General features: G+C 40.8%; 1 long non-coding RNA gene across 1 annotated transcript; it reads right to left on the bottom strand.

Annotated features, from left to right (window-relative positions):
* Positions 1–1,334: 1,334 nt before the first annotated feature.
* Positions 1,335–16,277, bottom strand: LOC121136701. The gene is made up of 3 exons (XR_005873757.1): positions 16,188–16,277; positions 11,638–11,798; positions 1,335–1,650 (listed from the first exon to the last, which is right to left on the bottom strand). It is a non-coding gene; the product is annotated as an uncharacterized LOC121136701 (long non-coding RNA).
* Between the last annotated feature and the right edge of the window lie 10,359 nt (positions 16,278–26,636).

The raw sequence follows: 26,636 nt of genomic DNA, 5'->3' as shown, positions 1-26,636 counted from the left end.
CTCTCAGAGGCAGAGTTCACAGGGCCTGGTGTACACCAGTGGCAAGCACCTTGTATACATTTTCCACATCTCCTCTATGCTCCTCACAGCAGCTGAATGAGGCAGGTGCTGTCTCAGTCAGTGTTCCATTGCTGTAAAGAGACACCCTATCCATGGCGACTCTTATAAAGAAAGAAATTTAATTGGGGGGACTTTACAGTTTTAGAGGTTTAATCCATTGTCATCATGGCAGGGAGCATGGTGGCGTGCAGGCAGACATGGTGCTGGAGAAGTAGCTGAGAGTTCTATTTCAGGATCCGTAGGCAGCAGGAAGAGAGCAACACTGGCCTGGTTTGGGCCTTTTAGACCTTAAAGCCCACCCCCAGCGACACACTTCTTCCAACAAGGCCACACCTACTACATCATCTCAAGTAAGGCCACTCCCTAATGATCAAGCATTCAAATCTATGAGCTTATAGGGGTGGGGTCACCTTTACTCAAACCACCACAGGTACTTTTAGTATTCCCATTTTACAGTGTGGAAAATTCAAGTACTTAAAACACTGAATGCCAAGTTGCTATTTCCAGTTATAATATCTTTTTGTCCACCTGACTGGGGCATGCCCTCAATTGCTCACTCAACATGAAATCAGAGAAGAGAAGTTGGCTGCCTTCTAGGAACTCTCATCGTCTATACCAGCACTTACAAGCAGACATTAAAGTGCTGGTGAAGTTTCTAGAAGCTTTTCTGGTCTTGGTTCTATCCCTGTATATTGTTTCAGGGCCCTCTCTGGTCATCTTCACAGGTGATCTCTCTGGGAAGCAGGGTCCTGTGGGTGGAGCCTCTTTTGCCCCGCCCCTTCATTTGCATCCTGGGATTGTTTCTCTTCAGATGTCATCTACATTTCCAGAGGCACCAAGCTGGTGTCTGTGATAGCTCTTGCTTGTTGTACAACCACAGCAGACCATGTTAGCTAACTTTTCTCTTTCTTCCTCTTCACGCACTTTCTTAGTCTTGAGAAAACCTTCCTCCAGTTCCAATGAAGTCGGCTCTGCCTGCAAGTTCCTTAAAGGGGTAGATTTCTGCTGTAATCAGGGATATATCAGTTTTCAAGCTCATCTCACATGGGCACTCTTTCCACGACTGCCTGGCTGATGGATGGATTTTCGTTTCAATTAAGATTAACCCAACTGCTACAGAGATGGACTTAAAAATTTTGATGACTGAAAAACCAACAGAAGTTGTTTTCTCACACACTAACAATTTTTGAGACACTCAAGGTCTCCATCTCCTGTTTGTCTTTAAAAGTAATTTTATTATACATTTATTTGGTTACTTTGCATATGTGGGGCATAATTGTGGAGAACAGAGGACAACTTTCAGGAGTTGGTTCTCTCCTTGTATCATGTGGGATCCAACTCAGGTCCTCAGGCACCTTTACCCAGCCATCATCACTGAGTGAGCATCCAGTCTGCCTAAGGGGTGGGATATTCCACACTCAGGAACCAGGAACTGTTTGCCACCAGCCAGCAGAAGAGACAAAACACACGATAAAGTCCAGTGGTCTCTTTCAACTTTGGTCCTGAGGTGACAACAGAGATTCTGTTCAGGCCACACGTGAGTCACCGTGTCACACAGCATGTCATGTCAGGAGGCAGCAAGATGCCGGCCTGTAACATTGGCATGGAGAAAACAAGAATTGGCGGTTGGTTTTTGCCACCATCGCTTCATCCCATCCTCCCTGAACTTCATTTTACAGAGGAGACCAGGATGTCCAGGGGTTAATGTCATTAGAGGTGACAAAGCCTGTAGGTGGTAGGGTAAGGCTGAGATTCGGAGCTGATGGCTCCCGCCATCTGATCACACCTCCTCCTGGCCCCACGTACATGCAGAGGGTGGGCACAGAGTAAACGAGACCAGAGGCCAAATGAGGGCTGCTCGCTTTAAATTTTTATGTGTATGAGCTACATAATGAGAGCTTGCTCAGAAAGCAATCAAGTTTTGTAATGAGATGTTGCGTTTTCTGTGTCATCAGGTATGAGTCATCCCTTGCACCTTTTGAAGGGACAGGGTGACTCATTCAGCTTTGTGAAAATGTTAGATGATTCACTAAAAATTTCACTTACTGCGGAGTAAGTCCCTCCCCAAAGAAATCTCAGAGATGCTCAGATCCTATTTGGAGAGGACAAGTATCATTCATTGCTTTTCAAGATGCAGAAGAAGGTGGGTGTGGGTGTGGGTGGGTGGTGTCCTTAGCTGGCCACACCTGCAGCAGTGCATCTAGGTACCAGAAGAAGAGGGAGGAGGGAGGAGGGACGCCTACATACATGTACAGCATGCAGGAAAGTGGCAAGATTCTGTAGCACTTCCACCCTACATTTTTTTCATCTTAAACTATTGCAGTTTTTAATCTCAAACTTAAAAAAAGATCCAAGTATGATACAAAGACCTATGCTTGAATGATGGGAAGTTACTGACACACTGGACACTTTAGTGTGTTTCCCTTGTACAAGGATATTCTCCTATAAAACTACTGTATATCCACCAAAACCAGGAAAGGGCATCATCGCCATTTCATGACAGTCCCATCCCCAGAACCCATCAAGTCCACAGGATTTCCAGGAATGCCCACGAAAGTGAGAAGGCCCAAGTTAGATTTTCTCACTGCATTTTTACCTCACATATATTTGGTCTTCTTTAGGCTAGACCAATTCATCCTTCCTTCCTTCCTTCCTTCCTTCATTTCTTTTCTTTCTAGATTTTTGTGACTTTGACACTTCTGATGACTACAAGCCAGCTTTGTAAGACACCTCTGAGTTGCTTGATGGTTCCTCATGACAAAATCTGTGCATCTCTGATGAAGGAACCACAGAAGGGAAGCTTCGTTCTTGTCCCTGCATCTTCTCAATTGGGGCAGGCCTTATAGGATTCCAGTTTCCCTATTGCTGGGGATATCATCTTTGTTCACTGGGTCAAGGTGGTGTCTGCAAGATTTCTCTGCTCATTTCCCATTGTAAATACTTGTAAGTATTGGAAAGATCTCAGGTAAACAATTCTCCTCAAACTATTCACATATTTATGAAGTCTCTGTAGAATTTTGTGCTTCTATTTCATTCTCCAGGTTACAATTCACCACTGGTATTTTTTCCAGATATTTGAACCATTCCATATTGGCTAGGGAGTCCTTCCTTGGCCATTGATGTGTCTCTATCATTCTACAATCCCATGAGCTTGCTTTGTATCATTTCCATCCCAGCTCTGACATCAGCTGTTCCTCCATGGATCATCTGTCCAGTTTAGGATAATGGTTCCCAGGAAATGAGATGTGTTCATTTCTCCTAAGGAATCACTGCTCTCAGGCTTTCTTAGCAGTCAGTGGTCAGACGTAGTGGATGAAAGGCATGTGCTCTTGAACTTACATGTATGTTTTCATGTTGAAGACAAATGTTGCTACCAATGTCTTCATTTCCCATCCAACAATTCACAGGGTTCATTTGAGTTTCTTTTGACTGCAAGAAGCCAAAACCCCATTCTCTTTAATCTATTTACTTACTTAGGCAGTTTCTCTGTGTTGTAAACCACTTTCCATTCACCATCTTTCCCTCTCTGCCGTGTGTGACCCAGCATAGCCCATGTTCTGCCTTCCCTAGTGCGGAGCCTGGCTTGTGAAGATGGTCATTTGCACTTCAAGAAGCCTGTAGCCTCTGCTTTCATATTCAGTTACCCTACTCATATCGACTTCTGGATGTAGTGTGAAGTGTTCAAATACACGTTGAAGGCATTTTTGTCCATGCTATTGTATATACAATTGTGTCTATCATTTACTGAGAGGGTTCCTTCTCCCATGGACCTGCTTTGGCATCTTGACAAAAAATAAATTGAAGTGTGGGTCTGTTTCTGGACTCTCTCCCTTGAGATGTCTGTCTGTCTTTATGCTAATACTGTTCTACCTTGAATACTACCGTGCAGAATAAGCCGTGGTTAAAATCAGTTAAAATCTCTATAGTACTTTTTCAGGGTTGTTTTTGACCATTCTAGATTCTTTGATTTTTGGTATCATATGAGAATTAATTTTTACATTTATAAAATAAACTCTTGGAATTTTAGTTAATACATCAAGCTGAGAATGCTGACTCCTTCTAGCTTACGAAGAAGCACATTTCTCCTGTTGTTCAGATCTCTGGCCCCTTTTAGCTTATGAAGATGGCATTTAGATCTCTTTAATTTCTCACAGAGATACTCAGCAGTTCAAGTACAGAGATTTTGCAGGTGTTTGTTCCATAATAAAAATGCTTTATGGTTTTGCTATTGTTGTAAATGGAATTAGTTTTTATATTTCCATTTAATTTGCTTAATTTATTTTGCATCTCTATTAGATATACATTTAAAATAATTATGTTTTCCCATTTAATTGGTCATTTTGTCAGTAGCAAAACGTGTTATTATCTAGCTATGGTAATACTCTTTCTTGAAGTTTGTATTAGCAAATGCTAAACATAAACTAATATGTTTATATACTACAAGCCATTTGCTATCATTACTTGTTTTGACATTAATAAAACATATATTAAGATGTTATAAATATGTGAGATATAGCCCTGTGATGGTGGAGTAGGAACTATGATTAAAACAAAACTTTGCTTCTTAACAATGTGTGGTATATGTGCGGGTCTATGTGTGTTTGCCCTTGTGTGTAGGTGCCTTTGGAGGCCCGAAGGAGTTGTGAGCCTCCCCAAGTGAGTGCTGGGAACTGAACTCAGGTCCTCTGTATGAGCAGCAAATATTCTTATATTTTCGGTTGTGAGCCTAGCCCTTAATGGCTAAGCCATCACTCCAGCCCAAGCAGCAAACATTCTTAATCACTGAGTCATTGCTCCAGCCCATGAAAAAATTCCATGCTTCCTGTTTTTACGATACAGCCATTTTCATAATTTTACATTTAATGTACTTATGTAATTATATTTAAACTAGATTTCCCCCTTATAATCTATGCTGACAATGTCTTGCCTCTGCGTGGCCCACACTGGCCTTGAACTTGGGATCTGCTTACCTGCCTCCAGGGCAGGCTCATGGTTTCCTAGGCGTCAGTCTGCCATCACCTGGCGCCACTGTTTCTGGGCTCATGCATGGTGAGACAGAGCAGCCCTGTGGGGGGCATGTGCTTGAGGTAAGGGGCTCACATCATGGAGGACAGGAAGCAGAGACCAAGGCAGAATGGAGTCCAGGACAAGACACTGTCCCCATGGACACACACATCCTATTAGAGCCAGGCTATGCATCCTGAAGTTTACAGTACCACCCCCCAAAAAAATCTCTGGGGACTAAGCTTTTAATACACAAGCCTTTGTGTGTTTGGGGGACAGTTCATATCCAAACTGTGACAGACAGCCCCACCTAAAGGCCTATAGAGGACTTAGAGGTAAGGAGTCTTTCTGGGGCGGAAAGAGGTTAAAAGCAATCTGCTATAGTAAATACAAGGAAAGCAGAAAGTCCCTGACCTGATTTTTCAGTAGTCTTCCCCCTGGCCTGCTCTGAGCCCAGAAGGAAAGAAGAGAGGAAGGAAGGGATGGAGGGGTGGGAGACGGAGGAGAGAGGAGAGAAAAAGAAAGGAAGAGACAGTTCTCTGCTTGGTTTTCAGAAGCCATGAAGGAAGTCACTTGGCATTTTATGCTAGGGAGCACTCACTCAGAGCTGCAGAGGACTATAGCCCAGGCAAGAGGAGGAGCTGAAGAGGGCGTGATGTTGGGTTGGTCTAAGGAGCTGCCAGGGAGAAAGCTGAGATCTCTACACTCATTTTACTGCTGTAGTCATTCTCGTTAAGGTAGTGGTAAGTATCCCCACCTGTCATTTCACTACTGTAACCCTGAGCAGCATGGCATAGTTATGATCACAACGGCCATATTGTCCTCCCTGATCTTGCCAGGGGTCACATGCAGGTGAAACACATAGCCCATAGTAGTGCCTCTTCTTTTCATGGATGGAATCTATCCCGTTTCCATCCATCTCTCATGATGACTAGAAGTTATTAAGAGAGTTACAACTCCAGGTCTTAGTAAGGATCTGGGGCTGGGGATGTATAGCAGTAGAGTTGCTTCTGCAAATGAACCAGGCCCTGGGTTCTATCCTCAGCACTGAGAAAAGAAACACAGCGACCCAGAGTAATAGTAGGCTGGAAGCCATTAGGACAGGAGGCAACCAGTTCAAATTGAGACCTGACTGCTCATTAGGCTTTGCATATGAGGCATCCCCTAGGAGACTTATGAAGAACCATTGGAGCTGATAGGCTTGGGGGAAAGTGACTGGATCATGAGGGCTCTGACACAACCAGTAGATTTGCCTATTGATGGTTTCAAATTTGATGGCATCCTTGGGACATGGTGAAAACTATAGGAGGGAACTCAGCTGGAGGGAACAGCTTACTGGGAGCATGCCTCTTCAGGAAATGCCTTCCCCATGGCCCTTCCAACCTCCTGCTTCCTGCCCACCACAAGGTGAACAGACATTTCTCTCCACTATATAGGCCTGAGGTCAATGGAGTCATCCAGCCATGAACTAAAACTTCTCAAACTATGAGCCCTTTGAATCGTTTCTCTTAGTTATGTCATATAGCAAAAAGTCTGAGCAGTACATTGCCTTTCATCACCAGATGACAGGGGAGGTGACCCAACGTCAGGAAACATCCCACACCCGAGCTCCCTTTCCTGAAGGTAGAGGTTGAAGGAGTTATAAGAAGGCAGTGGAGATCCTTAAAAAGTTCAACAGAGATAATGACTTCAATCATTGCAACTATATCCTGTTTCCTCCTGGCAGTTGGCTAATGACCCATCTAGTCACTGGATCTTCTGTATTTCCCATTGCTTTATTCCTTTATGGAATAATTCTCTTCACACCACCTTATAGTCCACCGACTCCAGGACAGGGGATGGCTCAGTTTGGGCTCCTCTGAAAGCAGAGCCTATCATCAAGGTGTTTGTCTTCAGTGGTATCAGGGAATAGAAGTGATGGAGAAAGGAGAGTGGGGTAGGGAGAAAGACAGCAGTATGTTTTGGCACCTGCCATTGCTACAGACAAGGTTCCAATCTCAAAGGGGAACCATTGAGAAACTTGGAATTGCCTCAGGCTGTTGGTCCCACTTAGAGATGGGTAGGTGGAGCATTTACCTACCAATTGTCAGATTGCCAACTCTCAAATAATGACACAGTAAATATGAAAACTTGGTCTTAGCTTACGCTTGCTCCCAACTAGCTCTGAAAACTTAAATTGCCCCATTTAAATTAATCTACATTCTGCCACATGGTTAATTACTTCTCCTTAGTATCTTATGTCTGACTTCCTTTGTATCTGTCTTCCCATCTCAGATTCTTTCCCAGAGTTCCTATCTCTGCCAGGAACTCCCACCTATCCTCTCCTGTCTTCTTATTGGCCATTCAACTCGTTATTAAACCAATCAGAAGAAGGTACCTTAGATAGGTGAAATAAAACAGACACATATTTACATTGTACAAAAAGATTATCCTTATATAAGGACCTACAATCTAATTTAGTAAATAAACAAATGGAAAATCTAACAACTGAAGGATTGGTCTATAAGGAATAGCTGGATCCCAGCCATTCACAGCCATAAGCGTCAGCCAATCACAGGTGGCCAACTTTTCAAAGTACGGATAAGCAAACAACTATCATCAATCCACTTGTCTTTGTACCTGCTTCTGTTTTCTATATGTCATTTCCTTTTCTCTTGCTTTAAGTGTAATCTGTAAATGTGTTGAGTTGGAACATTCTCTTGTCCTGGCAGATTCTAGAATTGCAAATAAAGCTCAATTAAGACTGCAAAACTAGATTTGTTGTGATTGTCTCTCTAATAGGGTTTTTCTGTGGCTGTCATTTCCCTAATTCTTGCTATATGCTCCTGTGTAGGTAGGTGGCATTTGAGGCAAAAAAAATAATTGCAGTATACAATACAGTAGCTATAGAGGAATAATTCCTGGCCCTGTCCATTACAGCTGCACTGAAGTCAGGTGATCAAGGGAATGAGGTCTAGAGACCTACAAATGTTTGCTTAGGTTCTAGCCTTGAGACTACAAGTCTGCCCTACCTCCAGGAAACCCTGATACCCAGAGAGACCCTTTCTGGCAAAAAAACCTGAAGTTCCTCTTCAGAGATCCCCCTTCTCCTAGCTGTATGGAAGCCTCCAGGGAGCAGAGGCTGGAAGCCTGGTCAAGGGTCTTTTACTACTTCTAAGTTAGCACCCCCTTGATGCCTCTGGCCACTGTGGCATGTGCCCATGTCCAGAAGAGACTGATGACTGTGTCTTTTCATAATGTCTGAACACATTGGATAATAAAAATGTCACACACTTTATCAATTCTGTTAGCTTCAACTTGTCAGTTAATCTTGATGTTGTTAGATAGCTGGCTGTTGGCAATCATCGGTTTATTTCAAGTACTAATATTAACTCAGATCACATATTGTACTTAACACAGTTTTAACACACTTGCAGATTACAGGGTGGCAAAGAAAAGGTTAAAGTGGCTGCAGTTCAGAGGCCATTCTGAAGTGGGAGGCGAAAGGCTGACACGGGCATAGGGAAGAGCCTTTTTGTTTTGTTTTGTTTTTTTGTTTTTTTTCGAGACAGGGTTTCTCTGTGGCTTTGGAGGCTGTCCTGGAACTCACTTTGTAGACCAGGCTGGCCTCGAACTCACAGAGATCTGCCTGCCTCTGCCTCCCGAGTGCTGGGATTAAAGGCGTGTGCCACCAACGCCCGGTAGGGAAGAGCCTTTAGGGGACAAGGAAGGAAGTCTTAGATCCATGTGTGGATGTCAGATGTGGGCCAGGGGCATGGGCTATTTTGATGGTCAGCTTGATATTCACTGGCTGTCAACATGCAGGAGAAACTACCCTGGAACTAGAACTTGGGGACAAAGACAGGCATCCTTTCCTGGAACAATTTTCCTGGAAGAGGCTCATGGCAAACAACTGGCTGACTAGTCAGTCTGCTTGCCAAATTTCAGCCCTGGGATGCTCCTCGGTTAGAGGTTACATCTGTGTGACTGATAAACACATTTGTCTGGTGTTTCTGACATAGCATGTTTACAGGTACCATTATTTGTCAGTACAGATAATTATCAGTTTGTCTCCCAATGTTCTGACAGGTGGCAGTTGTTTATGTAAACAAGGTTAAGTCTTGTAAGGTTCAGTCTTCTTCTTCTTCTTCTTCTTCTTCTTCTTCTTCTTCTTCTTCTTCTTCTTCTTCTTCTTCTTCTTCTTCTTCTCCTCCTCCTTCTCCTCCTCCTCCTCCTCCTCCTTCTTGTGGTGCTTAGGCATGAAATGGAGTAACTTAGGTCAAAGCTCTTGCTTTACAAAATGGGATAATCATTTAATACAACACAGAGCAACCCAGGGCAGACCCAGCTTGGCTTCGCAGGCCTGCAGTATTGGGCTATAGCAGCCTACTTTCTCAGGTGTGACTGGATAGGGGATAACTTGCCCAAGGTAACACACTGAGGATAAATGATACAAAATGAACACTTTTCCAGTCTGAGAGGCCTAGATCTCCATCTCTTCCAGCACAGTTCTGAAGCCTCCAGCTGGTTCGCTTTTCTCCAGTGAGCTCTCCATTCTCCTGTCTGCGGTAGTACTTACTATTCTACCTTTGCACAGTGACCTGGTACTCACCTGCTGAATACTTGGCTTGCTAAAAACCTTGGAATGTGTTCTGTGTATCAGTGATCCCTCACAGCTCCATATAGTAACATGTGGAGGGCCTCTACTTGGGTACTGCTTACATCAGGCAGTTTAGCTTCCACAAAAGGATACCCTCTGACCTCCTTCCTGCCTAGGCTGGATTTTCCAGGAAGAACATCAGTACCTAAACTAGGCAAAGAGTATTTGTGGTCCCTAAACTTCAAGAGACTAACGTTGGGCTTAGTGCCAAACAGTGACTTCAAAATCCAGTTGAAGAAATTCTACTTAGAGCGAACTGTATGCAGCAGGCAATAGTTACTCTACTCTGTTCTCAAGGCAAGCTCTTGGATCTATATACTTGGTTGTACCATTTTGACATTGGCATTAATTTGACATAAATACTTGGCATAATTCCCCTGGATATTGTAGGAAGCTGTCAGAAATAGCATTAAGCCTCCACCTTTGTATTTATAGTTAGGATGTTGCTGAAAATGGCTTTGTACATTGCAAGTGATTTGTTGAAAAGAATCCACTTGGGAATTTTCTCTCAAATCTGCTTGCTAGGAAGGTCATTGCTACTCATAAACAATGGATTTGCTATGGATTATTTTAATTTAAAGATATCTTGCACCATAATTTGTTTTTTCTTTGCAACGGTTGCTAGGAAACTCAGTTGAACTATACAGAATTTTTCAAAATGGAGTTGGCGAAGAAGTTTTGTCCATAGTTTCATCTCCCTTTACCTTTCTTCCCCTTGAAGTAATGGTAATTCCTTAGTTTTCATGTTTCATACCTTTATGAATTTACCTTACAATCTTTGAAACGCAATGCAGGGCTGAATTAGCAATGAAGATGAATAGTAACAACAATTTTGGAGAATGAAGTTGAATGTGTGAGCTCTGGAGGGTTGTGGTTGATTTTGGACTTTGGGGTCATAGGCGTCAAAGAGTTTAGGAGCCAGGTATGGTGACATCCTGGGATCTAGAACTCTAGAGGCAGAAGCAGAAAAAATGGTCAGAAGTTCTAGTTCACTGTCTTAGTCAGGGCTCTCCAGAGTCACAGGACTTACAGAATGAATATATATTTCATATATACATATATATATATATGAATGAAATTTATAGAATGACTTACATGCCTCTGTCCAACTAATCCAGTGTGAATGGAAAGTCCAAGAATGGGTGTCTCAGCTGGTTTTCTGTATATGCTGGAATCCAAAAAAGCAGTTTCCAGGGCCAGTGCTGACAAGCCGAGGCCAGGCAGGCAAAAACCAAAAGTTTCCTTCTTCTACATTTTTATACAGGCTTCTAGCAGAAGGTGTGGTGCAGATTAAAGGTGTGTCATCCCACCTCGAGATCTGAACTGAATGCCTGTGTCTTCCAGTCTCAACATTGGGATCACAGGTGTGCCCTCATTTCTGGATTGTAGTTCATTTCAGATAGTCAAGTTGACAACCAAGAATAGTCACCACGACTTTCCTGGTCAGCACAGAGCAGCCTAGACTATAGGGTAAGACTTGTTTCCAAAAAAGAAACCAGTTTCCCCCTGCCCAAGATGGAATAAAAACAAAACAAAAGAAGGGTGAAGTGGTCCTGGGCATGGAAGAAGTATCTGGGTAGGGTGTGTGGTGAGAAAGGTGCTGAGGCCCTTTCTTAGGACATGTTGGACAGGAGGTGGAGGAACAGAACTCAGCGGAGGAGGTGGGAGAGGCCTACAGGCAGCTTGAGGAAAGCCCAAGGCAAGGTGGCCCACAAAACCATAGGACACAGCACTCTCCCCTTTAAATTATTTTTTTAAAGCCCTCATGTTTCTGTTCTATTCTTCATAAAACCAACCAGAGGGATTTCACATTAAAAAAACCTCAACCAAGCACAGTTTATTGAGGGTGTGACCCCCCCACCCATAAATCAATTTTAGGTTATTCACAGCAATAGGCTTTTCTTTTCCCCATGTTCCCACCAGCCTTGGCATACCTGTCAGTATTGTGTCCAGCCCCGGGGTGAGACAAGTCTTCCAGCACTTTCAGGCTGAGAGTGTGCCCAGGACCACAGGTGGATGGCCTTCCAATGAGATAGGTCCCAGTGCTCTCAAAGCATCGGAGGCCCAAAGGGATGCCCTTGTCCACTTAGCATCTCTGGAACAGCAGGGAGGCAGAGAGAGTTTCTGCAGGGAGACACCTGGACTCTTAATTCAGGCTGCTCACTCTCCCTGCCTCACTTAGCAATCAGAACCCGAGAAGCAAGAAGCTTTTGGTTCCTTTTAGCTGTCAGAGAAGGCAGGCTCTCTGGCTGATGGGCAATCACTCCATAGTTTTCTAGAAGGAGCAGAGCAGCAGCTGTCTTGGAGCACGGACTTGGTGGGGTGTATTCTGAGCATCTCATGTTGCCAGCATCTAGGAAGAGGCTTCAGACCCCCTCCTGAAACACTAACAAGCCATTTTCTGGAGACTCAGCACACCCCAGCTTGTCGGTTCCCTGTCCCCAATCTCTTGTTCCTGGCACTGAAGTTCACGCTGTCAAAGGTAGGAATGTGCAGGGAAATGGTCGCCAGGAGATAGAAGGAACACAGAACTTTATAAAGCACAGTGAAAAAACCCGACCCATCCCAACCTTCTAATAATGCCATTTTCTTTTCAGACTCTAGATAAACCGAGGCTCGGAATATTGAAGTGACTTCTCAGGAGCCATGAAAGGGTTAGTGACAGGTCTAAGTTCTGGGTTTGCTACTGAACCCTTCTTTTTGGGGTTGGTTGTGGGAGGAGCAGAAGCCTTAAGATTTAGTTGCTTACATATACTTTTCATATCATAAGCCTTAGCCTTCCCCTTAGTAAGAAACAATTTATAATATTTATCAGCTCAGAGCAGCCTTCCTGCCCCCTGGCATGCTACTTTTATCTTGTTTCTCCAACTTTTCTTTGAGTGGCTTTCATTGTCTCATTTTCATTGTCACATTGAAAACATCCTGTAATCCCTTTGAACCTGTTCCACGACCCTGTGGAGTTCTGTTGGTTGGCCCAGGAACAGTCAAACAGAAACAATGCCACCAAACACTGCATATGCAGCATTTAAAAGTCAGGCTGGCTGGTGGTCCAGGCTGAGGGCTAGGGTCGCAGCCCCACAGCTCTCTCAGCAACTCAATGGCTGATCCTGTAGAAATAGCTCAGGAAGACCTGAAAACTTAGATGCCACAAGGCTTGGTTAAGTGGCAAGATCTCTGGAATTTTTCCCATTTATTAATAATGAGAAAAAAAGGAAGCTAAAGATCCTTTTATAGGGTAATCTGTCATTTTTATGGTCTGAACCAGGACTATTACCGAATCTTTGGACTCTAGTGCCCATTGTTCCAAGAACAGATAACTAACCTTACTAACGAAAATAGAGACAGAGGGAACGAAATATGAGTATATCCTTAAGGCTTTATGTTTTAGCTTAGATCAGAAGAATGCCATGGTCTATCTATTGCTCCTTGAGAAAGTTGAGCGAATTTACTGTATTTCTAGTGCCTCCAACAGGGTTTGGATACAATATGCACAAAATAATTATTACATGAATGAATTAATGAATGAAATGAACCTGGATACCCAAGATATCTAAGTTCCATTGTTACTGTCTTGAGATAGGGTCTCACTATATAGTGCAGGCGGGGCCTTAACTTCTGATTCTCTTGACTTTGTCTACCAGGGTTGAGATCACATGCATGCACCATCATGCAAGGTTTCCAGCATTTCTTGTTTTATAGTTCAAAACTATAATCAATGAAAACTACTTTTGCTCTTGCAAATGTTTTAGAGTCCTATACTACTCCATGGTCCCCTACCACTCTTAACCCAATTTAGATAGGTCCCAAGGTCGTTTTGACATATCCTATACTTGTCATAATTTAAGACTATCTTAATTTATACAAAATAATTTAAAGCATAAGAAAATACCTCACATGAGATATGAGCTAACAATTCACAAGGAAAACGTGAAAATTAGCCCTAATTCTGTGAAATAACACTTACTAATATTTATCTTACTGCAAGATAAATTTTTTTTGCAAGATAAATTTAAGTGGAATCATTTCTCACGAATGAGGCTACAAAAACTCTAAAATCTGATTTGGTGTTGCTATGATAAAACAAGAACTTTGTTTTAGATTATTGGCAGAAATGAAAAATACATAATTTAGAGAAGCTTTTTGCAAAATTTAGAGAAATTTTATATGCATTTACCATCTGATCCAGAAATCACACCAGATATTTGTCATTAAGGGATCTAGATTCAAAGACATATCTGCAAAATATGGACAAGACAATGCACAAAGTACTATTTGATGTCATGTGTAACAGCAAAGGACTAACAATGCCTGAGTCAACAGGATCCCACTTCCAAAAGCAGTAGCCCCAAGAGTGAGCCCACTACCCAAATGACGAGTTATTTTAACAATGAAATGATCTCTGGAGCACATTCACAGAACTCAGAAAACTGGTGTTCTCCTGATTAAACTTTACACAATGAACAGCAGTGGAAAATGACAAATAGAACAGAGACCAAGGGCCAGATGCACGTTTCTAGGCATCCTCTCCCAGGATGGTCACTGAATTTTCTAGACAATGATGGGTGGCAACATGCATGAAGAATGGCTAACCACAGAAGGTTTGGTGTCAGTTTTGTTTTTTATTGGTCACATAGGCATGACCTTGAAATAGGTCAACCAACACTGTGACCTAGACTCCTACTATAGATCATATTGGGAGACAAAATAAACTAGTTTGCAACAGGGAGAGAAGTAAGTGATCCACGACACTGGCAAGGCAGAGACGAACTGTGTTCTGGCTGTGACAAGACAGGGCTGCTGGGAAGGTGTAGATACAATTTCAGTGGAAATGGAGCAAGTCCTCTCATCTCCACTAGGCAAACACAGCGGCACTTTGGTTTCTGGCAAGGTTTTTGGGTAAAAGCAGTACCCAGAAAATTTGAAGAATTCAAAAAGGACATTGATTGCACCTGGTAAAAGTCAAGGGTCTAATGTTACTAGTTAAAGGCTTTTAAAGCGCTCACTGCTCTCCTTTATGACCGGCTCTATCATTAAAGCAGTTGGGGCTAACATCATGGTGTGCTGGTAGGACACAGAAAATGTGTATTATTTTTAGCAAGTTCTAGTACAAATGTTAGATGCTTCTTGGACTCTGCTGGCAGATTTGCCTCCCAGCTCCCAGGAAGCCCAATTTATTTAAATTGTCATCCCTATCAATTTAAATGGTGAAATGAACATTTTAGCGTCCTCTAGCAATGCTGTGGTGGGTGAATAAAAATCCAAGGTGGCATGCAACTTGGAACAAACTCAAAGTTTCAGAGTATTTTTTTCTTCCAAAAATTACTAAGTAAGGATAAAGTTCCAACTCAGCAACTGAGGACACCTTGCTTCCCGAGAAAGCACACGCAGCTCTATCCTAACTTGAAGTCCCCAGGAACTCATTAACTGTAGCCCTTAGTGTGGCAAGAGGGAGAAACTATTTAGAACAGCATAAATTCCACTGGTTGTAGTGAACATGCCTATAATTGTAATTTTCATATTCTCTCCAGTTAGAAAACTTTAACAGAATGCGATTTCTTAAATTGAATATAGCTGCAGATAGCAGTAGTTTCTTTAGCAGTGGATTCTTTCGGTATTACATATTTTAAAAATCCTCATGGCCTGAGGATTAGAAGGTGTAATTTTCTTTTCTTTCTCTCTTTCTCTCTTTCTCTCTCTCTCTCTCTCTCTCTCTCTCTCTCTCTCTCTCTCTCTCTCTCTCTTTTTTTTCTTTCTTTCTTTCTTTCTTTCTTTTTTGGTTTTTCGAGACAGGGTTTCTCTGTATTGCTTTGGAGTCTGTCCTGGAATTAGCTCTTGTAGACCAGGCTGGCCTCGAACTCATTGAGATTCACCTGCCTCTGCCTCTGCCTCCTGAGTGCTGGGATTACAGGCTTGCACCACCAATGCCTGGCTGAAAGTGTCATTTTCTTCTGAAGGTTGTAAATGTTTCATTTTCACATACAAAGTCCTTAAACAAAATGGGACTGTTCCTAAATAGTGAGAAGTGAAATTCAGGCTTTCCCTTTATGCCACTCTGTCATACACCACTGTCCCACGAGTGGGTGGGACTTTTGATTCTGTTCCTGGCGTTACTGTACTTCCATAACTCAGAATCTTAGTATCATCATACATGATGTAACAAGTTAATGAAGACCTGGTGAGCCAAGTCCCTCCTTCACCGTATCGCTTCTCTATGGGGGCTCTTCTAGATTTTCTTTACCTTTATTCTTCATGGAATTGACATAGGTCTCATGAAAACATCACATAAAATGCATTTTGAGTGGAATTGCACTAAATTAATCAGCGAAGGGGATACTTTTAATGTTTTCCCATTAAAAATAATACTGGCCAGGGCTGAGGAAATGGCTCAGCGGATCACATGTATTTCATGTAAGCATGCAGACTCACGTCTGGAACCCTAGCACCCACATAGAAGTTGGGTGTGGTGGCTCACCTGTAACCCTACCTTTGGGAGTTGGGGATGGTGTACCAGGCTTATTATATTTCTTACTTCTCTATATCTTACTTTCACTGCTTCTCTGTGTCTGGCCGGTGACTGCCTGGCTTTTGGCCCCAGGTGTCTCCTTTGTTCTCTCCCCTCTTCTCTTTTTGAGCCTACATTTCTCCTCCTATTTATTCTCCCTGCCTGCAAGCCCCATCCAGCCTTTCTCTGCTTAGCTATTGACTGTTCAGCTCCTTGTTAGATGAATCAGGTGCCTTAGGCAGGCAAGGTGAAATAAATGCAACACATTTTTACATAATTAAACAAATGCAGAATAAACAAAAGTAACACATCTTTACACAGTTAAAGTAATATTCAGCAGCATAAAAATGTAACACATCTTTACATAGTTAAAATAATATTCCATAACAGGAGAGAGGCTAGAGGATTCAGGTTCTTGTTGGCCAAGGAATCAGCCAGTCTAGCTGAAATGGTGAGTGAAATTTCACTGATATTTGTTGTAACATCCTTTACACCTCTCATTTTACTAATCTGTTTTCTCTTTTTTTCTTTTCATTAGTTTGGATAGGACTTTATTAGCCTCTTTTAAAATAACACTTTGATTCCACTTATAACAACTATTTCTTGCATTTCTGCTCTGACCTTTCTCACCAGCTTCTGCTTTTGGGTTTGGATTAGTTGTCCTTATTTTTCCAAGACCTTCAGGTGTGCATCATTAGGTTGTTGGAGATCTGAATTTTTTTGAAGTCAGCACTTACAACAATAAGCTCTCCGTTTAGAACTGCTTAACTACATCTCAAAAGTTCTGATAAATTGTACCATCATTTTCATTTGATTATATGACCCTTTAAATTTCCACTGGTGTCACCAATGACTGCCAATGACAGGTATACTGTCCAGTCTCCAAATTTTTGTAGACTTTGTGGTCTGTATTGTCAATTTCTCATTTATTCCACAGGTGTCTATGAAGTCCACTGATCCACGGTGGAGTTTTCCTCTGAATTTTCTTTGCTGACTTAGTTTGGATGACCTATATGTCAAGATGAGATACACTGGTCACTATCATCAGAACAGAACTATCTGCCTGCTCATGTCATGTGGTGTTTTATGAAATTAGGACCCCTAACATTCGGTGCATATACATTTACAATTGCTCAATCTTTATGATGAATTGTACCATTACTAATTCAAAGTGTCCTTTTCTTGTTTTCTTGGAATATCTATGTCAGATTGTTTCTAGCTTCTGTTTGATAGTTTGACTTTTGTTCTTTGACTCCAGTTATTTTAAAATAGTGGATTGAGGCAATTTACATTTCTGGATATTATTGAGAGTTTTCCAATTTGTGTGTTATTCATTTCTTTTGTTTGGGTGGATTTTCTTTTCTTCCATTATCAGCACTAGGGATTAAGTTGGTTTATTGTGTGGACACGTATTCCTCTCATGTAATATATTTTTTACTATATCCTCATGGTTGAGACTGGTATTATTCCTCCTTTGTGTAGAGTATTACTTTGAATATCTTCTGTGGTGCTGGCTTGGTTATCATGAATTGTCTTAGTTTGTGCTTGTGTTGAAATGTTGACTTTCTCAATTTTAAGAGTTTCTCTGGATACAAATTTTTGATTGGGCAGTTTATTGACTCATCATAATTTTGTGGCTGCGGATGAGAGACCCAGTGTTCTGAAGTCTTTGCCTTTGAGTTGGCATCTTCCTCTTAACAGTTTTTATTATTTATATTTTATGTATGAGTGTTTGGCATGCATCCCTGTGAGCCAGAAGAGGGCACCAAACCTCGTTGTAGATGGTCATGAGCCACCATGTGGGTGCTGGGAATTGAACCCGGATCCTCTGGAAGAGCAGCCAGTGCTCTTAGCCATCTCTCTAGCCCTTTGCTTCCCTTTGTGTTTTTCACATCGTTGATACAGCATGGAAATGTTCTTTTCTGGTCTCTTTAGGGTTTTAAATGCTGCTTTTGTTTTGTTCATGTTTTCTAGATTTGGGGAATTTCCTGCTATAATTTCAGTAAACAGACTGTCCAAATGCTTAGTTTTTATCTTCTATCTCATAGATTCTTATTTTTGTTTCCTTTCACTTAATCTTTGGTGTTTTTGAAGTTTGGGTTACACTTCTTCCCTTGACTTTGTGCTGTATCCCTAATACACTTTCTTCTGCTCTTGTCTTCTTGGTGAAGATTTCCACTGTTTTATAGTTGAATGATTAATTTGTATTATTTCTATTTGTTCCCTCCCAGAACTTCAGTTTCTTCACTGAATTTGTTTCCCATATTGCTGACCTTTCCTCCCAGTTTAACTTTTCATCTAGGTGCCAAATTAATTTGCTTATTTAACTTACCTGCTTGAGTCCAGTAGGTAGTCCTCAGTCCTTGGTTCATTAAAATTTCTGGTATCTTAACTTCTTATTAATGATCTTTGCCTTTCCAGTGCTGAAGAATGTCACAGTGACTTTCTTTCTCATGGTTTGTTTCTGTTTTATGCCTCTGTTCAGAGGAATGGTGTACTAGTTTAGTTTCTGTTGCTGTGAAAAACACTAACTAGAAGCAACTTAAGAGAGAAAGCAGCTTACAGTACATTATGAAGGGAAGTAAGGGCAGAAACTCCTGGCAGGAATCTGGATGAAGCAGAAACCACGGAGAAAGGTTGCTTACTGGCTTTCTCAGCCTGCTTTCTTATGTACCTCATGACTACCCTAAATTGGCACTACCCACAGTGGATAGGGCCCTCCTGCATCAATGCTCAATCAAGAAAATGACCCATGGACTAGTTAACAGGCCAATCTGATGAAGGCATCTTCTCTTTTGAGTTGCCTCTTTCAAGAGGACTAGTTTTGTCAAGTTGATGCACCACAAATGTGTAGTTCTCCCCACCTTTCTTTTTGTGTCTTCTGGTGAGTTGTCTTTTCTTGAGGTTGTATGCACCACTGTTATTTAAGACACTGACTTGTAGCTGTTTTTTTTTTTCTTCCTACCCAGATCCCGACTGCTTCTCATCAATGCCATAGTTCTTATTTGAGAATTTTTGTTTATATAGGTGAGATTGTGCCAAGTTCAGCACATTTTTCACACTCCTGAGCTGCTGCTCACCTAAGCAGTGACAGGGTGATGCCTCCCATATAATCTTTAGGCTCCTGTGCCATACTTGTATGAAAGTCTCTATAGCTAGCTATAGTTGTATCTCTGCTCATGGAGTGTCTAGCAACTAGTTATATTTATTCTGCTCAGTATTTTTTAAAAATTATACTATTTTCTAGGATCTTCTTTATGACCTTATCTTTATGACATCTGTCCTTCAGGGTTTTTATTAGCTTTTCCTTGATTTCCAGTTCTTAAAATAGGTTGGACTGTATCATTTTTTATTCCCTGTTAATTTAGGAGAGGGGAGGTAGATAGGTGCTTAGTGCTCTAATGTGAATAATGTGAATCATAGTTCCTAACTTTTCATGACAAAAGCAAATTAGCACGGCATACCACATTCTTTACCTTTCTTCAAAATGATCTCTACATCCTGTACCTGCTCAGCCCTCTGTCCGGCAGACTTTATCCAGTGGCAATTCATGCCATATCTATTCCCCAGGCCTAGCATGGCCCACACTGTGTTCTGGACCAAACTGATGAGTCCTCACTCTTAACCCCAACCAACCTGCATTCTCCCAATATGCAGATGGAGCTTGGATAGTATATCTAGTATCCTAGGTTTGAGAAGGCCCACTCACATCTTCAAACCTAGGCCAGAACATACAGCCCAGCTTTCTGTGTCCTTATCAGGCACATGACAAGCCAATAACTTCACATGTCCAAGTCTCATAGCAAAAATACACAATACAAAAGGTCAGAGAGTATATCTTTCCCCACCCCAAATCTGCCATTCCTATGGAAATATTTTCCAATGAGAATTACCCCATTGAACCCCAGGACACAAATCTTAAAAAAAAAATCATAAAATTCATCAAAGAATTCAAGGAATTAAAAAAAAGCACAAAGAAACAGCACGAGAATAAACATATGGGTGATGGAACACAATCATAAAGTTGACTGAAGTGACTAAGGCAATCCAGAATTTGAAAATAAAATTCAATAAAGAGATGGAAAAACTAACAAGAACTCAAGCTGAAGTGAAGTTGGAATTGAAAACTCTGTAAGTCAATTAGAAACAGGGGGAGCTTATTAGTAGTATCAAATCAAATTAGAATATCAGGTCTCAAAGTTAGAATAGAGGAGTTAGACTGCACAGCAAAGAATATTAAAATATTCTAAAAATCCTAAAGGAAATGGGTAAATTTCTAAATTCATTCAAACAACTGAAGTTAAATCAAGATCAACAACTTAGATTCATAACAAGTAAGGATATTAAAACAGTAACATAAAACCTTTCAACCAAAGAAAGGTCCAGCCAGGCGGTGGTGGCGCACGCCTTTAATCCCAGCACTCGGGAGGCAGAGGCAGGCGGATCTCTGAGTTTGAGGCTGGGCTGGACCGACAGCCTCCAAAACAATACAGAGAAACCCTGTCTCATAAAAACCAAAAAAAAAAAAAAAAAAAAAAAAGAAAGGTCCAGGCCCAAATGGAGTCACAGCAGAATTCTACCAGACTTTCAAAGATGCTCTCCAAATGATACTTAAATTATTCCCAAAAGAAAAAACAGAAGGAACTCTTCCAAACCTCTTTCATGAAGCTAGTATCACTCTAATACTCAAACCCAGTAAGACACAACAACAACAAAACTAAAGGACACCTGGCCTGCTGAACAAAAATCCAAATACAGGCATGTATGAAAAAGATCTGCCATGATCAAGTTGGCTTTATCTCAAGAGCTGTGAGATAGTTCAATATAAGTCAATAAATGTAGTAAGTCTATATAAATGGGCATCAATCCACTCGGGAGGCAGAGGCAGGCGGATCTCTGAGTTTGAGACCAGCCTGGTCTACAAGAGCTAGTTCCAGGACAACCTCCAAAGCCACAGAGAAACTCTGTCTCAAAAAAAAAATCACATATTATCAATAGATGCAGGGAAAGCCTTTGACAAAAATCCAACCTGACTTCATAATAAAAAGTCCTAGAGAGAAGAAGACTAGAGAAAACATACCTCAGCATAATATAAAGGTCGGATATCACAAACTCACAGCTAACATTATCCTACATAGAGGAAACTCAAAACAATTCCATTAAAATCAGAAATAAGACAAGGGTGTCCACTATCCCCACTCCCTTTCATAAAGAGCTCAAAGCACTAGTTAGCTAGAGCAATAAAGGCAAGAAACAAAAATTAGAGGGATACAAATAAGACAAGAAATCAAATAAACCCTCTTTTTAGGTGTATGGTATTATACATAAGATATTTCAAAAATTCTATCAGACTTCTGAAAACAATTTCAGTCAAGTGGCAAGACACAAAAATCAGCTTACAAAAGCTAGCCGTATACTAGTTACCAACACCCTGAGAAAGAGATCATGGACACACTCCCATTTGCAACAGCTTCTAATAAAATAAAATAAACCTAACTCAGGAAGTGAAACCCTCTATATTCTGAAGGAGAAACACTAGAAAATCTAAAGACGTGGATTGGTAGAATCAATATGAAAATGATCATTCTACCTAAAGCAATTACAGATTCATTACAATACAAATCAAAATTCTCACAACAAAAGTAAGCTGAAAACTCATACAAAACCACAAAAGACCTGATGACCAAAGCAAACCTGAGCAAAAACAACACCGGAGGGATTATCATTCCAGACCTTAAGATGCAGTACAGTGCCAGAGTATAAAAACAGATTGTATCCGTAAAAAATTACATGTAGACCAATGGAACAAAATAGAAGACCCAAACATGAGTATGAGTGACCACAGCCATTTAATATTGGAAAAGATGTCAAAAACATACAGAAGAAAGACAGCATCTTCAGCATATGGTGCTTGGAAACTGGATGCTCACACACAAAAGAATGAAATTAGATCAGTATCTATAACCCTGCACAAAAATTAACTTTAGGTGTATCAAAGACCTAAATATGAAACCTGAAACTGTTGGAAGGAAACATAGGCAGTACCATATAGGCTATAGGTATAAGAAGGGATTTTCTGACTAGGACTCCATTTGCTCAGGGATCAAAACCAGTAATTTAAAAATTGGCTGTGGACTTGAACAGAGAGTTTTCAAAGGAAACACATATGACTGAGAAATATCCTTTAAAATGTTCATCATCCTTAGCATTAGAGAAATACAAATTAAAACAACAATGAAACCTCATCTCACCCCAGTCAGAATGACTTAGATCAAGAAAACCAACACAAATGCTGATGGAGATGAGGGAAAACAGAGCCTTCATTCACTGTTGATGGCACTGCCAACTGCTGCAGCCACTCTGGAAATCACTATGGAGACTTCTCAAGCTAAAACTAAACTACTGTCATGATACAGTTATACCACTCCTTGGCATATGCCCAAAGGACTCAATGGCCTACTCCTCAAATACTTGCTCAGTCATGCTCATTATCAGCATGGCAAGTTATCCCTAAAGGTGCAAAAGTAGCACACACTCTTTGCAGTAGATCCCCTTAGCAGGAGATAGATCATATCTGTACTGTAAAAAAATCATGTCTGTACTTGTCTAAACTACCTGTGGCTAGTGAGATCATGAATCTTAGAGATCTATTACCACCACTTTATTAGACTAGTATAATTTCTAAGTACATTCTAAATGCTTATCCTTATACTCTCAGAGAAATGCAGATGCCATTCCTCATCAGAGGCTTTGTTTTCAAAGCAGGAGATCATTATGAAGGTCACAGCCACTCAAAATGCAGAGGACAACTGACCAATGGGTACCCACCCCAATGAATACATCTACAATACAATCCGTTTGCCCAAGGCTTGGGAACATCATGGAAGAGGGTTCAGAAAGATTTTAAGAGCCAGAGGAGTAGGAAGTCTGCTGGGAGATTATTCCTTCTATGACAGGGAAACTACAATTGTGTACCTACTAAACAAGGCCTGAATAATTCCAACACCAGTTGACAGTCTAACACAGATGGGGGTAAATTTCACAGGGCTCCATCCCTAGATGAGAGCTACATGAATTAACATCTGCTGAGGGGACAAAGTCTTGGTGATGAGTCCCAATTGGTTATCCAATACTGTGTGATCAGTCCTAGAAACATATACATGTAGATATCTCTGGAAGCACCCAGCAGGCTGTATTTGTTTATTCATTTATATGTATATGTGTTAACAATGGTTAAGAGGGGGCCTTGAATTTAGGGTGTATGGACATGAGAAGAATAAGAGGGAGGACGAACTACATACTTTGATTAAATAAAAAAGACAAAGTAATCCTGGTATCAACCACATACACATAAAATTACTTTATATACACTAGTTCATTTCAAACACCTATGCTTTAACAAGTATTTCTTTTCCCACTTTGTCTGCTTTAATTTTTTATACTCTTTATGGCTGTGATCTCTCTCTAAAGTAATTTCAGACTTCCCTTTACGTTTTCTCCACAAAAGATGAAATCATCCTTTTGCCTACAACACCTTTTTTTGGGGGGGGAGTTCACACCTTATAAAATGTGCTTTTTAATAGTATGTACTACTAATTGTGCAATTTAGTTTTTAATACAAGCTCTTAAAAACCATCACTATTAATGGAATGTTTCTATCATAATCAAAAAGTGACACGTAGGGCCCCAGGCTACAACTAATATACTCTTTATGTCTTTTCTGGAAATTCTGTACAAGTTGAATCATACAACATATGTTGTATGTGTGCACCAACACAAGACATATATATATATATTAATAACATTTCATTGTACGAATATGCATTTTATCTGAGTTGATGGACATCTGCTTTCTACTTTGGTGGGTACTACAAGCAGATAGATATTCAAGTGTCTATGGGGAATTATGGTTGATTCACTTAATTAGCCACAAGAATGGACTTGAATTATATGGTAGTTGTGTAAGTATTTAAGAAACTGTCAAATAGGTTTCCATGGCAACTGCACCACTGCATATTCTGCCAACAATGTGAGTCCTGATTTTTCCTACATGGTTTCCCCTTTTTCTAGGTAACAAGTGTTTTGTACACTTTGTGGTTTTCACTTGCATTTACTAATGGCTAATGGAGTTGCCTTTTCACATGCTTTGGCCATTTGTATTTATCTTCTGAAGAAGAATCTATCTATCCTTGGATTCCTTTAAATTTCTTTTTATTGCTGAGTTTTGAGAGTTCTGCACATAGTCTGAATGATTTGTGAATATTTTCTCACATTCCATGGGTTTTCAGTCTTTTCATACACAATGATTTTCTTTGGATTTTACTGGGATGAATTACAATTTACCAAGTTTTTCCTTTGTTGTGTTTTTGGTGTCAATTAAGACTGTTGCCTCGCACACATCTTTAATCCCAGCACTTGGGAGGCGGGTGGATCTTTGTGAGTTTGAGACCAGCCTGGTCTACAAGAGCTAGTTCCAGGACAGTCTCCAAAGTCACAGAGAAATTCTGTCTCAAAAAACTAAGACTGTTGCCTCATCTCAAGGCATGGATATTTTAAGTGTTATATAGCTTTGGTATTTACATTTAGGTCTTTGATCCACTTTAAGCTAATGTTTAAGATGTGAGAAGGGATGTCCTCTTAATGCTTATATGTTATAACACAATACCCAGGACCCAGTGGTTTAAAAATAAAATTTCTCATGGCTCTGGAGGCTGTCAAGCACAAATTTAGGATGCCAGAAGGACTGATAATTCTTTGTTAAGAGATGCTGTCTTCTGGAATGGCTGCTGTGATTTCAAAGGATGAAAGGGACAGAGGTTACAGAGAACTCCCTGTTCAAATTGTCTGAGAAAGGTCAGTTCCCCATTAAGGAAGGCAGAGCCTGCATTGTCTTCCCTCACCCATAACTCAGTATAATTACTAGGATTAAATTTCAGCATGAACTTGAAGGAGACACCAAGTTTTTTTGAAGCTTTTTATTAATTTTTTTCTTTTTACTTACTAACCCCAGCTCCCCATTTCCTTCTCCCACCCTACCCTCTTCCCTCCTTCACTCCTTAGAGGGGGTAAGGCTTTCTTTGGCAGGACCAACCCCTCTTCCCTGTATCAAGGCTGAGCAAGGTATTACACCATAGGGAATGGGCTTCAAAAAGTCAGCTCATGTACCCAGTATAGGTCCTGGTGCCATTGCTAGATGCCCCCACAACAGACCAACATTTTTTTTTTATGTCAATGTCTGGCTGTTTGTGGAAGAGACAATTCTTTTGCCTCTTCAGTGACTTGGATGTTCTTGTGAAAAGCCACTCTAAGGATGCATTTCTGGATTCCCCCTGGTGTGTGTCCATCTCCCCTAATTCTGAAGAACATTTTTACTAATTCACACAACTGTTTATTACCTCTACCGTGCACTCCTGAACATCAGGAGCTGTCTTCCTTCATTTTACTGTTCTAAACCCAACATTAGGCAGACTAGTTTTTTAAATTTAAATTAGAAACATGTCAATCCCAGTTCCCTGTCTCTTACCTCCTCCCCTTAGGCAGACTCTTAAGAGCACATCCACTGTACAAATGAAATTATCCAGGATAAGAATGGAATCCACAAGAATGGTGATTGGTTCTTTTATCTGCAGAGTACTTCACTTTCTGAGGTGGCTTGGAAATTCTGTGTGTCTTCTTTCTCAGCAACAGTAACTACTAAGCATAGGAAGTGGAGCCTTAAAGTAGAGTGGGTAAGTCATGAACCCAAGCAATTACAACTGAAAGTATATGTGGGCACATGTACATTTATGGGTACATGTTCCATATTCCAGTGCTCAGGAGGCAAAGCAGAAATGTGAGTTTGAAGCTGGCATGGGCCACAGAAGTAGCACAACACTGTCTTATAACAGTTAACTATGTGACCTTACAGCAATCACTATCCTTGGTTACGGTCAAGGCAGGAGTCAGAGGTGATCCCTGTCAACCAGATGCCCAATGAAAATATCAGCTGACACTGAGTTTTCTAAAAGGATATTAGTATTTTTTAGTTCAGTACTCAAAGATTCTTTTTGAAGGGGAAAAAGGACTTGAATTATATTAATAATATTGTTTGGCTTTTTAAAATTTGCTCTGAAAGATAAAACCATTCTATGAAAATAAGTCTACAGGACCTACAATTATTTGTATGTGTACATGGTGACTGGGAGTAAGTGATAGCTCTCTCATCTGTCATTTTATATTTTCATCCTGTTAACTGATTTCTTTTGCGAAAGATAAATTACTTCAAAGACTATTTAAAATGGCACATCATTATTTTTTCTTAGTTATCTGCTATGCAAATAGCCTTTGGTCGCTAAGGCTTACATTTCATAATGGAAAGAATTAAGTTAATATTATTTTAGAGTCGTTTGTAACATTTAGTACCTTTACTTCAGGGGAAAGAACTGTATATCA

The sequence above is a fragment of the Mesocricetus auratus genome, unplaced genomic scaffold (genome assembly GCF_017639785.1).
Source record: "Mesocricetus auratus isolate SY011 unplaced genomic scaffold, BCM_Maur_2.0 Super-Scaffold_100676, whole genome shotgun sequence".
Taxonomy (NCBI): domain Eukaryota; kingdom Metazoa; phylum Chordata; class Mammalia; order Rodentia; family Cricetidae; genus Mesocricetus; species Mesocricetus auratus.
The sequence above is the reverse complement of the archived record's forward strand: the minus strand, read 5'-3'. Positions and strand labels throughout refer to the sequence as shown.